General features: G+C 29.8%; 1 protein-coding gene across 10 annotated transcripts in view; it reads left to right on the forward strand.

The window, feature by feature from the left end:
• The window catches only part of LOC129917985 (high affinity cGMP-specific 3',5'-cyclic phosphodiesterase 9A), a 278,734-nt gene that overhangs the window by 110,916 nt on the left and 148,918 nt on the right, over positions 1-18,900 (forward strand). Inside the window, exon 1 of one of the 10 annotated variants that reach the window (XM_055998264.1) lies at positions 8,432-11,102. The exons of the other annotated variants lie outside the window; for them this stretch is intronic. The gene's annotated coding sequence lies outside the window, so the exon portion shown is untranslated. Of the gene's footprint in view, positions 1-8,431; positions 11,103-18,900 lie in introns of those variants that run through there. 10 annotated transcript variants of the gene reach the window in all.

Consider the following 18,900-nt stretch of genomic DNA (forward strand, 5'->3'; position numbering starts at 1 on the left):
TTTGTATTTAAAAGCCCAGAATTCAAGAAATGATTCACATTGCAAAAACGATTCATTTGCTGAAAAGTTACCCAAGAACTGGTAATGACCACGTTACTGTTGATTATTGATTTGATTTCCGCCGAATTTTCCCAATTACGCATTGACATTCTATAAAAAAAGTCTAAAAATCGTTCCTGCTTAATTCCTCATAATTTTTTTGAGCATATTTTCTTTTTTTCCCTTTTAATCATCTTCGTAATGATTTTAATTTCTGTCAGGCAAAGAGTGACGGTTTATAGGCATCAAACATTCAATTTAAAATCATAAATATATCAGGCGTTCAGAATAATAATGGGGAAAATCCATTTTACATTTGTGCATTATTTTGAACTTTGAGAAGCTCTTTCTCAAGAAAGGAACTTTTGGTATGAATGTTTGAGGGATTAATAGCTGTATATTGTCAATATTTTTATTCTATTTGATATAAAACAAGCCCTTAATTTGTATCTTACAACATCCAACCACTAGAAAAGTGGACCTGACCCATTATTATTCTTAACGTCTCATAAATATCATATGTAAATATATTCCAAAAGTTAGTTTTTGAATGTTTTTTGACTTTGTTAGCTTTCTATAAAAGGCCATAAAGGGGGGCTACAACATGCATGGTGATTTATTTCAGGGCTCTATGTCATAAAACTACAACATTGTATTTGGAAACTTTTTTCGAAAATTTAGAAATATGTATACAACCCAATTTCCTCAGTGCACAAATTATGTAATGTCAATTTGAGTTAACACAGTAAAATAGGTTGCGCTGTTTTCAAGCAAAAAATATTTCGAAAAATATTAAAAAACGATTAGTAAGAAAACTGAGATGATATTTTCTTAAGAATTTTCGGTAATTGATCTGTTTAGTTTAAATCAAGTTATAGAACATTATTTTTTTTCTTAAATGTTTGAACCTTGTATTTTAAAATGAGGCGCTTAAACCTCTTAGGTGATCCCAATTTCATCCTTAAGCATGTCTCAACTCCTCAAAATGTTAACTTGTGTAGACTCCAGTTAAAAAAAGTCCACATCCAAAAATGAAAGATTTTTAATTTTCCATGTCCAGTCCATATGAAGGTTATAATATTTCTAATTTGTTTGAATTCTAACATTTTCTGTTTCTTATTTTTTTTTAAAGACATTTAATTTTTTTTATTTTCACTTTAAATGTATCTGTTTAAATGTCAGAAAAATGTATTATGTATGACATGAATGATTTCAATACCAAGTCCAGGAATCAATGGCGAATTTAAAATAACTCCAAAGTGATATCGTCCTTCGTTTTCTATTACTTAATAAAAAAAATACGTTTTTGCGGATCAAAGCATCCAATCCTTCCGATTTCGTTTAATATTATACTACTATATTCACATCGAACTGAACGCAAGAAAATCTTGCCTAGGGTATCGAATAGGAAACAACATTTTATCAACTGAATACTGAAAGGTTTTTTGTTCAGTTAGCAGAATGGGAACTTATTGCACAGCAGCCGGCGCATTTCATTTCGTTTAAAGCCATAGCTCTCTATAGTTGGTCAACATTCCTTGCATTATTTATTTGAACGGGAAATAAAAATCGACAAAAAAATTGAAACTGGATAAAATATTGTTTTTTTTTTTGACAATTCTGCCTTGACAACTTTGGTATGATTTTTAGACTGTCATCACTTTTTGACTTTAAAGTCAAAAATTTAAGTTCTATTCCTTTCGAAGAACTCTTAGGCCCATTTGCTCATACGGATCATAAATTTGATTCATAGCTAGGTCGAACATAGTCCTTGTGTTTTACTTAGTTTATTCTAAGTTGTTAAAAAAAATTTATGTTTAACCTAGCAATGTTTTACTTTCATGCGAGAAATCGCTGAGAACTTCAAATTCGAATGTCAAATCGATACAAACGTCAGTTAATTTTATATTTTTTGAGCAATTAAGCTGAAATTTTTTAATAATTTTGTTATTTTGTGGTTTTTTATTACAAAAATTAATTAAATATAGTGAAACTGATAAAAAATGTGTGTTTGATTTGATAAATTAATTATTCATGTGATGGAAATTTTTTACAAATGTGTTTGTGTGTCACAATTAAGTGACAGAAAATTGACAAATATATACAAAAAAAATGACAAATACTTCTGTAAACATTTATGCGACCAATTGTATCATGGTTAACGTATAAAAGTGAGTTGACCATTCTTTAATTAATTACTGATGTAAATTTTATAGACAACATCATTTTTAAGGGATGTTATGGCTTTTTGCTCAATAAAAATTTCTTATGTAGATCATAAAACCCTTATGTTCTACTATTTCTTGCCCCTAAGTTATGTTATACTTAGAAGAATTTATGACACGAGTTAAAGTTCGTGCAAACGATTATGTAGAACTTTAGGGTTTATGTTTCACATAAAGATTTAAGTTCCGTTTCAGCAAATGGGCCTTACAAATTCAGATTAAAAACTCTCCCCGCAGAGAGACTTATCAGTGTAAAAAAAACTCACTTAGACATTTTATTTACATTTTCTGTCTAATTCACAGTTCTTTGGCATATTGTTATGATGTATGGCACTAACAGAGGTGTGCGTACAAAAATATGATACGATTTTTCGGTTGTGTGACCTCAATTGTTTCAAAGAAATTAATAAATAAGTAAAAATTTTACAAAAATAATCTTCATCTTGTCTTCGAAGAAAGACAAAATCCTGATCACTAAAAACGAACCAACAACACTGTTAAAAAAATCTCTGCCCAGCACAAAGTTATGATTGTTTTCATAACTTTCCATTGCTGCCTAAATCTTACAAGTTTCGGCATTGCTTTAATAGATTAGCTTGAGATTTGTCGGTTTTGACTATAATTTACCTTAAATTTACTAGTCTAAACAATATCCATCTAACTTCGATCTTCTGCTGCCAGATGTAGGCACACAACAACAAAATAGTATAATTTCTGTATGATCATACTCGGTGCTTTTCAACGGTTGTTCATCAAAATATTTTTGTGTTAACTCTGGAATACCGCAAGGCAGCCATTTGGGCCCTATTCTTTTTATAATATTCATAAATGACTTACCATCCGTCTTGAAACATTCGAATTGCCTTATTTATGCGGATGATGTTACAATCTTTAAAACTGTCTCTAATGTTCGTGATTGTGAAATGTTGCAATGTGACCTTAACTCATTTTTCGATTGGTGTGTTCGTAATTGTTTGCTTCTTAATGTCAATAAATGTAATTTTATGAGTTTAACGAGAAAACTATCTAAAATTCCTTTCAATTATTTGTGAAATGGAGTTTCCTTGTCGAATGTAAGTCAAGCTTCTGTTCTTGGTGTCTTATTTGATCCTAAACTAGAATTTATAGAACACATCAATTCCATAAGCAATAAAGCCAATTCGCTTCTCGGTTGGATTAAGAGAGAGTCACCTCAGTTTTCCGATCCTTTTATTGCAAAACAGCTATTTGTAACTTTTGTTAGACCCATCCTAGAGTACGCTTGTCAGGTTTGGTCACCTCATTATGAGTGTCACATAGCGAGACTAGAACGAGTTCAAAAAAGGTTTCTGCGGTTTGCCTTAAGAGGCTTAGGATGGGACAACCCTTACAACCTCCCCCCAAACATAGACAGACTCAAACTTATTGACATGCCTTGTCTTCAGAATAAAAGGTCTTATTTATGTTTTTCGTTCATTGTAAAATTAATTAATGAGAAAATAGACTCTTTGCACCTTTTGTCTCGCATTAATTTTAATATTCCTCAACGCAATTTCAGAAATGTCCCCAATAGTATTATTAATCTCGAACTATCGTACCAATTACGAACGTTTTTCTACTTTAAATGTAATGTTCAGTTTATTTAATGTTTTCAATAATAGATTTCATAATTTATTTGACCAATCACTTAATTTATCTCCTAAATTTCAATCAAATTTTTACTCGATTTTGTAATTTATACCTAATTATAATGTTTTGTTAAAATTTGTAAATTCATGTAAATTGAAGCTAGTATTTAGCTGTACTGAATAAATAAATAAATAAATAATACTTCTTAATTCATTCTTTATTAAGGCCCATTTGCTGAAACGAGTCTTAAATATTTATGTGAAACATAAACCCTTAAGTTCTTCATAGCGGTTTGCAAGAACTTCAAATTGTGTCATAAATTCCTCTAAGTTTAACATAACTTAGGAGGAAGAAATAGTAGAACTTAAGGATTTTATGTTACTTTTAAGCATTATTAATTAAGAAAAAAAGAAGTAATATTTCTTAAAAAATGATCTTGGTTGCAAAATAAAGAGCAATTTATTAGTCTAATAATAATTAACTTATTTTCATACCCCCTTATCATCAGAAAATTGTTTAATTTCCCGCACAAAATTTTTAACCACTGTTCATCATTTTTTTTCATATTTTCAAAACATATTTTGACACACAAACACATTTACAGATCAAATACATTCACATGAACACATTTTTTAGAATCAGATTTATCACATATTTTTGGTCACTTTCTCTATTTTAGGCTTTTTTCTTGCAATAAAATTCCACAAATGTTAAAATATAAAAAAAAAATGTATTCTAACTGCTAAATTGCTCAAAAACTGATTTAATTAATTGACATTTATTTCGATGTGACAATTAAATTTGAAGTTCTCAGCTATTTATATCATGAAAGTATATCATTGCTAGGATCAACCTAAATATTTTTTAGAAACGTAGAATAAACTAAGTAGAACTAAAGAACTATGTTCGACCTAGCTAAGATTAGAATTTATGACTAGTATGAGCAAATGGGCCTAAGTATTTAATTGGGTTGTTAGAATCCCTTCTATCGAATCGCCCACTTGGGCCTTTAATTTACTTAATAAAAACTCCTGTAAGTAATTCTGTAGATACTTCTTGTGCAGTCCGGTAATGAAAAGTCAAAGTTTTTAGTTTAAAAATTCTTTGAAGACTTAAAATAAACTTCAGTTCAAGACCTCAATTTTGAACTTCTTTTCCATAATTAAAATAAAAGAAACTTTATTAGCTTTTTTTTGACAATTTTTCCACAGCATTGTTTTTAATTTTTGTTTTTTAATTTTTACCTTTAGATAATCGATTTTCCTTCAACGTCTGTGGCGTCCCAATTTTCTTGATATTATTTTCCAATTTCCAACCGTTGTCAGTGGGGTTTCAAACCCCAACATACCACACCCCTTCAAGTAAATACAAGTAACTTGTTGCTATACTTACGTTCGCGTGTGACTCCCGCATATATACCCGAGAAACCAACGTAAGCACGAAAGTAATTTACGTTTAAAAAAAGAAAGAAGACTTTCAGGACAACGGAAAAAAAGTAAAATATGTAATTTACCACCCTTTTGCATACTCGGAGTCAGGTCGGGCTACGGCTGCCGTTTTCGGTTCATTGTATTCCTTGGCAAAACTTAGCGCCACATTTTATAGGGTTTTTCGTCCCTAAATTCGCGTGCTAAAAGATACCTCTACCAAGTCACTCTGTAGGGTTCTTTCTCACTCAACGCTAACGCTAACAATACCAACAAAAAAAAAAAAAAAATAAAAGATCCCAACGCCAAAACCATACCGCCGCCACCGTCACCATTGTCGGTCCAACGTAGTTGTTGCCTCCCCCTTTACTGTGTGTGTGTCTGTTGTGAAATTTCCTGTGTTTGGAAAATTGTCGAGGAAAAATGATTATTTATTCATTTTAGGAGCAAAAAGTAAAATTCTCAGGTGGATGGTGAAAGTCATAAGATGCGTAATGAATAGAAATTTACCGGCACCACTTAGAGGCTACAAGTCTAAAAAAAATATATGTAAAAGTCCTCTCTAGTAGATGATGATGGCGCCGTTAAGTTTTTTTTTTTCAAGTACATTTTTGAAGTACCTAAGTACCTATCTTCCCTATCTGCAAAGTGGTTTGCTTTGATTTCAATCACGTTCCACTTTTTTTTTCAGGAACGTTTACTTAATAAATCGTTCTTAAATATAAAACCAATTAGATAAATTTGAAAGAAAATTAATGAAATTTGTACTGGAGAAAAAAAAAACAACAAATCAATGAACAACGTTCATGATTGTCAATTGTTGTATTGAAAACTTAAGGCTCTCTTTTTCTCAATGTGTTCAAGCAAAGAGAGTTGAAAGCTTATTTTGTAGTTGTGTTTACTCTTTATAGAAATCACTCACTAATAGAAAAGCTTATTTGTATACAATAATTTTCGCTCAAGATTTCATTTAATTTGATAAAATTATATATCTTGATGTCCTAGAATAATTGTTATTATTGGCTTATCAAATTTTGAGACTGATTAGTTTAAAAATTAGTTAATACTTCAAGTACCAAAACCTACTCGTAGGTAAATGCTGTATAACCAATTGAAAACATACGATTAGTTCAATGAACTACTATTCAAAGCTTCGTTATATAAGTATCAGAGGCAACAAGTAAAACACCATAAATCGATTAAGCATAACCGGGTTCTTATAGCCGAATGAATTTATGAGAAAACAAATAGAAATAGTTTTCTTGGATAGTTTTAATTTTCTCTTTGCATTCTGCATACCTACCTACTTAATTTAATCTAAAAAAAATTGTCTCATAATTTGCTTCATCCTAAAGAATGGAGTCATGCTACCTACAGAGCTTTAATATTTTGATATTTATATTTTGTGTCGTATTGTGTAAGCACTGAAAACACTTAGAAGATTAGGTATTTTAAACTTCCAAAGCGGACCATATAAAACTCTTTTTGCTGTACAATAAAAAATACCTGAAATCTAAGAGTCGGGACAAAATTGTGATTATGTTAATAATTTTTTGTATAGGTAGGTATTGTTTTTAAAGTTAAACCTTTCCTAGTCTTTAGGATCTAGAATCAACAGAGACTCAAATATTAACCATACGCCAGTCAAAGCGTCGGAGGTTTAACTTTGCGCGCAGAGGCACTGTCAGTTTTTATATAAAATAAAGATGCAATGTGTTCCTTATACCTAAATGAATCATTGGCTTTTTTGGACCAATTACAGATTTTACTGTCTCTACGAAAAAAAACACCCTTTCACCTAAATTTTTTGTATGAAAACTCTTTATTCTTGCTTTCTATCCCAAATTCAATGTTTTTACCAAATTTCATTAGGGTGACCCATCATTTTTGTTTCCACTGAAAAAACACCCTTTTAACCATGATGTTTTCATAGACCCTTTAGATTCTGGTTTCTTATCTTAAAAGTAACATAATTACTGAATTTCAATAGGGTACCACTAATATTACTCTAGTATTACACACTTTTTCAAATATACCCATATTTTCTCTACACCTAAACAAACATCCTTTCACATGAAAAAAAATTATAGATTTGTTTAATTCGTAATTTCTATGGAAAAAGAACATATGTATTTAATGAATTTCGTAAGGGTACCTTTTATACCATTGAATTTATGGGACTTATCGCGGATTTTCCCTATTTCCAAAAAAAAAAACACCCTTTCACCTAAAATACTTGTATAGACTGTTTGGGTTCTTGGTTTTTGTTATAAAAGTAACATTTTCTCCAATTTTCATTAGTGTAACGATTTTTTCCCAGTTTTTGTGCTACTTATTCGGAATTTCATCACTTCTTAAAAAAAAAAAAACATTCTTTCACTCAAGATAATTTTCTACACTTTATAGATTCTTAATTCTTATATCAGCCAAAACTTTTTCACCAAGTTTTAAAAATGAATAAAATTTAAGTCAGCTGTTATATACCTTTCTCACACATAACTCAACCCATCAAAAAAACACCCTTTCACCAAAAATATTTTTAAGAACTTTTTGAATCCTTTGTCCCTGCTTTATCTTAAACCTTCATTTCGAATTTCATCAGTGTAGCATGTTTTTCATATGGGTTCCGGTTATATTTTACCTGTTGAAGTCCAAAAACAAACGCCCTAGTTTTTAATCGGCAATAACTTTTCTTAGAGCAACCGTATTGATTTTCATTAGATTTCATTAGATTCAGCATCAAAAAATACCTTAAAAACATGTGTCATATGAGGATATTTCACAAACCCCTCCCTCCCCTCCCTCTTGTCCACGAAAAAACACCCTTCCACCCAACTTTTTTTAATAGACTTTTATTTCCTTGGTTTTTTTCCCAAAAGGAAACTTTTTGAAAAGTTAGTGTAACAATGTTTTATTTTCTAAATACGTATTTTATGTACCTAGTTTAGTAGTAACTTATAGTTTTCAAAATTCAATTGTTTTATTTTTTTTAAACGAACACAGAAAACCGAATGTAAAATAATGTCTTGACTTTTTGAAAAATAAAATAACACCAAAACACCTTTTTTTATGATCGCCCTTCATTTTTTTTTTTTTTTTTTTTATTTTCGTGACTAGACTAGTTAAACTAGTAAGTTAATTTTTGAAACAATAACATTCCTTCTTTTATTTTAAGCATTCATAGTTATATAAGGATACCTATATTAATTTTTCTTACTATTACTGGGGCGTCCGCCGACACGATATGGGCTCTAGATGTAAGTGCATAAGATTCAATAAAATCGTAATATTTTAAGAAAAAAAAAAACAAAAAAATCAATGGCAAGAAAAAAAAAAAACTAAGTTAGAGAATTCAAATGGTAGGTACCTATCTAGGAAAAAATATTTCTCTTGAATCCTTCAAAAATCACAAAACATGATTTAGAAAGTCGTTTTATAATGTATAACTGCTTCCTTAATGATTTTTAGTAGTTTTTGATTTAAAAAAATGCGATTTTTTTGCTTTTAGCCCTTACGCCTTAGACCCATTTCACACATAGCCGGCGACCGGCTTACCGACCAGGGTAGCCGGTTTTTCTTCATGTTTTCAATTTATTCGCCCATAAGAACGTGTATCTAGCAACCGGATATCCGGGCCGTTTACCGGGTTCCCGGCTATGTGTGAAATGAGACTTACAGCTAGAACAAATCGTGGGCGGGCGCACCAGATAGCAAGACAAATTTAGAGGGCAACTTTCAAGCGTTATCATTCAGGTTTAATCTTCTCTATTTCACTTAATTATATTCTCAAACATCTCTGAATGTTAAAAAAATAATGAGCATGGTTAATGTCTCATAAATTTATTTACCTATAGGTCCAACCCTGTTAAAAACAAAAATAAAGGGTTTTCTTATAAAAAAGTTTTTTTTTTATTTTTCAAAAAACGACTAAATATTTTCGTTATTAATTACACTGTGCTACAAAATAAAAATAATGTTAATTACTTTGGAAGTGACCTAGCAGAGGTTGTAGGCATTACTACGTACAACATATATCGGCACTTGAAATTTTTCATAGACTCTTAAAATTCCAAGTTATCGACAAAGAAACGTTTTTTCAATGTTCATTTCAACGCTTTTTACTCAGTCATTTTTCGGTCAATTTCCGTTTTTTTTACAGTTCTAAGCAGAGGAGTACTTCTTGTTTTTGAAAATATTTTTTTATTATTTTTTATTTGCTCAAGCACCACATTGGGTGCTGAGACCGTTTAAAGCTGCATTTTGTGTTTTTTTTTATAAACAGTTTTGTTGTTGTATTAATGCTGAATCAAACAAGTTTTTATTCATCAAAATCAGTTAGAAATTGTGGAAGTTATGGTTTTTATACTCTAGAAAGAAATTTCAATTATAATTGATAATTTATCAATCAATACGAGTAAATACTCACTTTTTAAATATTTCGGTACGTGCGTCGACTGAAGTTAGCTGGACGGTTTAGTAACCAACCTTAATTATATAAGTATTGAAACTATTTCAACAAAATATGTCTTCTTAAATGATAAACATAAAAACTCTGTATCTTTTTATAATCTTCATGAAAAACAATTTTTTGATAAATAGATATGTATATGCCTACCTAATATCCACGCGTTTGGCAACATTAATAGCCGCAAGCTTTTTCATCCCTGCCATCACAATTGCAACCAACACCACTTTCTTGAAAGTTATTGCCCCTGAAAACTTTCAACAAACCCACATTTGTTTTTGCCTCTACCTGTCTATCGGTTGCATTTCAGCTGATATCTTTGACAGGTGTGGGTGTGGGGGGCTACAGTGAAAAATCGAACTTTTTGAGCTAACACAAAAACTGTCGTAGAACCGAGGGTTGATTCAGTTTGGTTTTGCTCTCTGCCTCTCTCTGCTTAACTCTCCCTTCTTGTAAGTATGGTGCTCTCTTTTAGCCCGAATCAACTTTTTTCCTCTATCATAAACACGCAGAATTCTTAGCGCTTCGTCATAGCTTTTTGGCTTTTTCCCAGTTTGATTTTACCTACGAAGTTGTTCGGATTAAACTAACGGATGTCGAGACCTAAAAGCGGTTAGCAAAATTCTAAGAGAAAAAAAAATATATAATAAGTAATAGCCTTAAACATAATAATTATTGTTCTTGAAAAAAAAAAAAAAAAACAGGATTATACGCTTTTCTTGACGAAAAAATACCTACATATTCTAATATTCATTGTTTTGTGCGTTTGTGGGACTCCAGTCCATAATTCGTGCCAAACTGGGGCAACTTAATCGTTAAATAAAAAAGTAAAAAAAAAGGATAAATGTAGCCTATCCGACTGTTATCCGCTACTTTCTTTACTCCTGTTCGACAGCTCGTAGTCGATGTGAATGTGTGTGCGTGTCGGTATCAACATTGTAAATTGTTATGTGTTTGTATTTTGTCAATTAAGAGGAAAAGGTGTGCTAAATAACAACAAAGCAGAGCAGTAAAAGGAGCAAAAAAAAGGATACCTAGGTACAATAACAGGGACTAAAATTGTGAAAATATTATATTTGAATGTTTGAATTATCGGCAAAGTTTATTGGATTTGTGTCTGTGTGTTCGTGTGCAGTTTATTCCCGTATACAGAAAGAGTCCTTTGTTTGAACAAGGAAATTTTTATGTGTATGCATGGTAAATGACGAAAAATAATCAGAGTGAAGCGCGATAGGATTACAGTGGAACAAATAAAACGAGAAATCATAAAAAAAAAACAGGATATAGCATACTCGTTCAATCAAATCAAGGTGGCGCGGTAGAGAGCTTTGCTATTGTGTAAGTTTTTTTTTATTTTTTGAAATTATTTCGCTTTGTGTTATTAAATTTTGTATCCTAAAGCACATTAATGCAACTTGGTAGGTTCGCCCACTTTTCTCATCACCCGATAACAGAGCGATTTATGACATCTTCTCAAAGACCTGTTGCAAGAGTGATATTTGTTGTCAATGGACAATCTTTTTTTTTACAGAGGTATACATATGTATGTATTATGAATTATGTATGTCCTAATTTTTCTGTAATCGTAAACCGTTTAATGTGGTGTTGAAAATTGTTTTTTTTTTTTTTGTTTTGTTTTTTATTTAGCTATCCCTTAATCCTTTTTTTTATTTGTGTACAAAATATGCTCATATTTACTAAACATTTTTAGATTTAAAACTTTTGATCCCTTTTTAAATGGATATGGGGCCTGGAATGATGAATAGGCCCAACGGGACCAACAGAATTTATGGTTCCCAATGTAGAAACCTTTATATCTAATATTAATTTTTAGTTTAAGTTTTGGAAAAATCAAAGCAATTTAATCTTTACAAAGGGTTGATATCATCAATGAACTCTGTGAAGACCGTTAAATGCGTGCTAATGAAAGTGCGGGACTTTTATCGCATTACCCCCGATTGCAACTTAGTTCTGATTGGACTTATAAAGAAATGTATCTTTCTCGAAGTTAAGTTACGTATTGAAGGTAGCTTTCTATTGAAGGTTCCTACTAAAAAGCGATTAAAAAGCGGTTCACCAAAACGGAAGGGTTATTTCTGCGGACATGTCTTCTAATACAGTTAGGTACATTAGAACCTATATTTTAAGTAAATAATAAAAACATTTGTATCATAAGAATTAGTTAAAATGTGATACTATCGTCTTCTAATTTGAAGATAAGTTAAAATAAACAAATTGAAACATTATCTTAGTTTTTTTTACCGATAATCGAATGTTAGGTATATACATACATTAATGTTTGTATGAAAAATGATATCAGGTGAGTGGCACGTCTTAATCACATATTTTTCATTGTTGTGTCAGTGTGCCATGCCATCAAAGAACTACCGATCTTTATGTTTTTGGTGTAGAGTTTTCAAAAGGGTGCGTTCAACAGTAACAAAGCTGAAATTATTAGACAAAGTATTTAAATTAAATTTCAATCATAGATAGCCTTGCATGCCTGCGCTAACACTAAAATATTTAGAATCTGATAGCGCCCAGCAAAGTATTGTCTTGTGACATGTTCTTAAATAATGCCAGCAGAGGTTCAAAGTTCAAAAGCTTCCTCCATCACCTAGGTCTTTTTTTTTTACACTGCTGACTCTAATCTCTAACAGTATCATTCTCATATACATTCATAAAACGCATCCCCACCTTAAGCGTTCGACTAGGTATGCATAAAATTGTAGGTCCTCTCCATTTTTGCAAAGTAATTACACTTATGCAATAGTGGCAAGTTTCCCTTGCCTTGCCCTTGCCCTTCTTAAGCTCGTCGGGCCAAATTTGTATACAGTCCGCAACACTTGGATTGCCTCATCCATAGTTCGCTTTTAAATCATTGTTTTTTTGTACTTTCTTGATGAGAAAAAAAATGTTTTTTACGAAGCAATAAGGTGACAAAACTGTGTCTGCTATTTAAAAATATACATCCTATTTTTTTTTTAAGTTAACGGCTTTTTCTGAGATGGTTTTAGTTATTTATAAATTTAACGTTTTTTCTGCGTAACTTCTGGATAGTTCCTTTGTATTAACTAAACGTGAAACGAAATTTATTTGTCAATTTTCTCAAAGTAAATAATTTTCTAATATTTTTTGAAGTTAATCAAATAATTTTACATCTTTAAGCGCCATCTTTTCAATTTCTACCATAAGTTACCTAGTCGCATACTGCTTCCTACGTAAACAAAATACAAACGTGCCAATTTCAAACACTTACCGTTACATTTCAAGCTTAATGGGCAAGATTTCTATTATAGTTGTTTCTAACCTTTTTAGTATATTTGTATCTATATCAGATGTGTGATTCGGTATCCTGCATGGTAAATGATTTGTAGGAATTCTAATCATTTAAGCACATATACTCAAAGCCCATTCCAATATGGTTAACTGAGCTGAGGCTATTCCTTTCAAACTAATAAAAACAAAAAGGATTGAGCCATCAAACTAGTTTTTGAAACATCTATAAAAACATCTAATCGTCTGCCCTGATCCAAGCTATCTTTTAACTCTTCTTATTGTTGAGAGAACCTGGATAGCAGTCACTGTGAAAGAAAATTCACCAAAAATTTCTTGGTAAATTGGAAATAATGTCCAAAAATTTGGAAAAATATACCAGATACATTTTGCTTTGCTGATTCGTCATATTGACCGACGGAAGGTGTGACGAAAATTTAATTTTGGTTTTAACTTTTCTCAAAAAAAAAAAAACAAAAAATAAAATAATTAAAACAAACTTAAAAAATATATAAATAGATATAAATACTCGTACCGATATATTTCAACTATTATTTCTTTTTTTTTTTAATATTTACAAATTCTTCTACACACCACATAAAAATATGCCACTCGCAAGTTCTCAGTCACTTTCGGGTTCAGAATAAGTATACTCTACAAGTTGGATGTACATATTAAGGTCTTATAAATTAATTTTTGTTTTTAAATACAATGAATAAAATGGATTCCGGACATTTTTTTTTCAAAAGTTGCTTTAACGCCTAAAACAGCCTTTCAAAGTTCTGTATAAAGCACAAGCTTCAAATGGAATTCTGGACGGCTTATCTATCAATAGATTGCCGCAGCGTCACCGAAATTGTGTGTGATTCCTAAAAGAACCAACCGGCTGCGTCATCTAGCATCAACAAACGCATGTTTGAAGTGGGTCTTCACAGACCGCACAGACTCCGTGCGTCGTTGGTCTTTCTTTACCCTCCACAGTTTATTATAGCTCTCAAGAAAGTTCATTGTAAACAAGTAAGTTTTTTGTAAACTCTCTCGATAAATTTCAACAAGATTATCTTGGCCGCAAAAAATGTAGCAATTTCCATTAAAATTTCTCTAAATAAGAATTATTTATTGTTAAAATAATGAGTGAATACAGGAAAAAACTGTTCTGCATTCAAAACTGCAAGAGTTTCGAATTTGAATATTTAAACTGAAAAACTTAAACTTAACACATATGTATATGGCACTGAAAATTTGGGTTTGTTTTTGAAAATTTGTTTTAAGTAGAGACAAAAATAACAAAAACAAATTCACTCTTTTGTTTTTTAAATTTAGTAATGTTAATTGATAACCATTTGCATACTCATAATGATAATAAGCCATTAAATCCTTCTTTGTCCAAATTTAAACATTACGAGTTAAATATAGATTATTTTGAAAAATAATTAAAATAAATTTCTTTTTTTTTTAATAAAACTATTAATTTTAAATGATTTATCATCACATAATGATGTATGCGTTGGACATGACATTATTAAATAAGTTCTTTGATGTATTATTTAAGCTTAAATGGAATTTGGTTAGCCAAAATTGGTTGTTGATAATTAAATATCATCACCCATTCATAGTCTACTTACTCATACTTTCCAATCAAGTGCTTATATTATCCAAACAATTTTATCATCAGGTATTTTTGTACAAATTAGAACCCACCCACATTTTTTATAGTTTCAATTTATTAAAAAGAAAACACATTAGGTATACTATCTGTTTAGTTTAAAGAGTTTGTTTTTTGTTTAATAAATTCATAAATCGGAAAAAAATTAAAGAGAACTTAAGAAGTAATAAATTTAATTTATACAAACAAATAATCAATTTGTTGTAAGATTCAAAAATTTCATAAGTAAATGTGTTTGATATTATAATGAAAGTAATTTTTTTTATTGTATATATTTATTGTAATGTATATTCAATGAACATATCTATTAATCAGTTTTTCAGATAAAAAACAAAAAAGGAATGAGGCATTTAAGTATAGGTATAACCTTTAAGATTTGGACAAAAGAAATCAAATTCACATGTTCTCTCTATCGATATTATTATCAGACATATTGTAATTATATAATGTACATACAATGTTCATATTTTTTCCAATTTTTGTCTTTCACATTTCTTTAATAAATGTGTAAAAATATAGTCCTATTACTCGCCTCAACGAAATTTTCTTTTTATAGAGAAGCTTTAACATTTCGTCGCTTATATTCTATATTGTTCAATGTCTATTTTTCAAAATTTTGGGAAATCGATTTTTAAAGTTTAGAATGAAAATTTTTGTTGATATCAAAAAATTTTTGTTTTTAAATGGTTTTTTTCTGCAACCCTTGACAATTTTATTAATAAAACAAGTAATAGAAATAGTTTTTCAATTATTTTGAATTATATTGTAAATTAAAATCAAACAGAAGTAATTTTGGATATTGGACAATGGCATATGGAGTGACAAAAAGCTTTCAAAATATGTGGAATATTGAAACAAAAAACTCAATATTGAACAACATAGAAGAAAACACGAACAAAAAAGTTCATATGCATATTTAACAAACAATCCAAAAAAGTGGATACTGGACAAGATAAAAATTATTAAATTCTTTTTTTTTTTAATATACTTCCATTTGTTCAATGTAATAAAAAAAAAGATAAAAAGGAGTTTATGGAACAAAAATGACATGATAAACAGTGAAAAAAATGTCCTAATGAACAAAAAAGTTCTCTGGAACTTGAAAACTAAAAGAGGTAGAACAAAATAGTTTGTATCTAACGAAAGAGCGTCCCAAAATTATAAAGACTGCATACTTTATTCAATTTTGTAAAAAATGGCCTTTAGAACAAGATAGCATCCAAGCGACGATTTGAGTTGACTTATCATAATTTTTTGAGAAAACATCAAATTTGTTTCAAAAAAATTTAACCAGTTTTAATAAAAATTACTACTACTACTAAAAAAATATTTATAAAAATAGAAAAACTATGTAGGTACCTACTTTCTTATAAGATTTTTATTTTTGGCTGTTTTCGATTATTTTGGCATTGACAGTGCCATACCTTAAAAAATTGTAGTGTGAATGTCTGTTGAAAATTATTTTTATTATTATTTTTTATTCACTGTAAGCCTTTTAAATAGATTTACTTTTTGTTAAACAAAAATCTTGATCTTTAAATAAAAATCATTCATCTTAACATAACGTATTGAAGGTTGTTGCGGTACGCATAATTACTTCTTTTTAATTTGGTTAAAAAATGCCAAAAAAAAAAAAACGGAAACAAAATTATAGCCAATAATTTAAAATCTCTTTTTCAAGGCACTTTGTAAGATATTAAAAATATATTGCGCTGCTTGTTTAAAAAAAATTTCTCATTCACCTAATAAATCAACTTTTTTAATGAGCCTCATTAAATTCTTTTCCACGAATCTAAATATCCTTGAATTTATCACAAAGCTTCGTAGCTACCGCATACATTATCACAATCGTTATTCTTGGTAGTAAAAAAAATCAAACCATAAAATAACCCCTATCAGAAGTTTACCACAATTGTTGGATGGTTTTTTGGTGCCCGAAATGTAATCATTATCAATTTTTTTTTTAATAGGAAGGTGAAAATTCATGAAAAATTGTTCAATTTCATCCCACTAAGGCAGAGTTTTTTTTTTGTTGTTTTTTCTGGTGACTATTATAATTCGTTTGAGCTCTTTGCCTATTAGACCTTAATAATCACAAAAAAGGACGTTTATAAATAAAATTGCTGGTGCGTGCGTCCAAAGTCTATGAGGTTCCAGTCTTAATAGAGGAATTAAAAAAAAAACACTAACAACTGAACTCAATGTCGGACTCAGTGCAATTAGTCATGTGAATAATTGATTGAAGAATTTTACCTTTCTCTTTTCTTTTAATTCCCCTCTTAACTTCTGTTATATTGAAATATACGGAAGTTCTTTTATAATGGCAATATATTGGTTCGATAAATATATTGGTTATTGCACTTTTATTTAAAGTGACTCTGATTTTTTGCAATTTAGTAAAAGAAATCATACGTACAATTTCCTTACCGTAAATCGTTATCCATCACTTAACATTAAAGAATCACGCTTAAAAAAAATTAAATAACAATAATGAGGGAGCCCAAAAAACCACAAAATTGTCGAATTTGAACTTCTTGTTTTGAGAATCAGATAGAAATTGACAGGAAGCTGAGTTAATTTCATTTCATTATGATTTTTTTTCTTGTCTGAAGGGATTAAGCAAATACATGCAACCCAGTAGTTCGTTTTATTTATTTTGGGAACGACCATTTCTCATAGAGGCATTCAAATATTAACTCGATTCTTTTGTAAGAATTTAAAAATTTCCTTTAAGGCTTTTCGAGAAACTTTTCTTGGAAAAAAAGTTAAGGAAAAGGATTTTTTGTTTAAAAATTCATTTGGCACCAGCAAAATCCTTTAAAAGCTTCCATATAATCAGAAAAAAGGTTTTATGATATTATCAGAAGCCTCTTAACTTTAAACAATCGTATACAATACACATACATAACTTTAATAAAAAACAAACGTTTTTAATTTCACTTTTACTGTAAAAACTTTGAAGGTTAAAATTAAAAACACGGCATCAAAGCGATTAAAAGAAAATCATTTTCTTAAAAGAATTAAGGTCTAGAAGGAAGTTAAGTCAAATATATGGATATTAAAGATTTTTTTTCCTGAAAGTTAAACATATTCCTTTGATCATCATCATTCTGCCACAACGTAGATGTGGATTTCTGTTCAAATTGAAGCTTCCTTTTTCCGGTTCCGCTTTGATTGCGATTTACAGCACATTATATCTCCGCTCTGGGATGGTGTACATATTTCCCAACGAAATCGAAGCTAATTTGTTTGATTTTCACGTTGAAAACAAAATAAAAAAATTCGTTGAGCAAAAATAAATAAATAAATCTATTCACACATAAAAGTCAAAAGAAATCAACATTATCAATAAATGAAATGAGAAATTGTTGTTTGAAAAAAAAAAAAAAACGAGGAGAAAATAAATAAATAGGAATAAAAATGTACTTAAGTCCAAGGGCATGCCATGTACATGCTTTCAAAAGATTTCTTACCCTGTTTTCCCCCTTTTCCATAGATGTACACTGTACAGTTGTATTTTTATTCATATATCTATGTACATACTCGTATATGTATATGTATTTGGAGTGGAAAGTGTACATTTGTATTTGTTTTTGTAACACGACTCTTATTATCTTATCGAAAGAAACCTTTTTCTCTTATCGTTCTGTGATTTATTTTACTCAAGAAAAAAGAAAATAACAAAAAAAAAATAAACGAATCAAAGAATTTAAATGGAAAGTGTCAGCACTCGATTCAAATGTGGGGTGTTTCTGTCAAGTAGCTTTTTTACTTGTAGGGTTCAAATATTTACTTATTCATTTCCTTTTTTTTACAGTAATTATATTTTTCTGTGGTAAATATTACTCAACATACCTGTTATATTTGATAATTGAACGTACATAATTATTGGTTCGTCAGTATTTGTTTTATATTGAAAAATTGGATTTTTAGTTGGTGTCTTAGTTTTTGAAAAGGAAATGACAATTTTATTTATTTCGAGACCGACCACAAAATTAAGGGAAAATTAAATCTTCAAATTAAAAAAAGTGAACAATTAACCGTGTGTTCCACTAAAAATCTTAAGTTTGTTTTATATGCCAATCAACATATTCATAAGTACATACATTCATCTATCTTACGAAAAACATTAAAAAACCCAAGACATTTTATTCCTAGGACCACAACCGCATCTCTTTAAAATTAGATGATTAT

This window comes from Episyrphus balteatus, chromosome 4, assembly GCF_945859705.1.
Source record: "Episyrphus balteatus chromosome 4, idEpiBalt1.1, whole genome shotgun sequence".
Lineage (NCBI taxonomy): Eukaryota > Metazoa > Arthropoda > Insecta > Diptera > Syrphidae > Episyrphus > Episyrphus balteatus.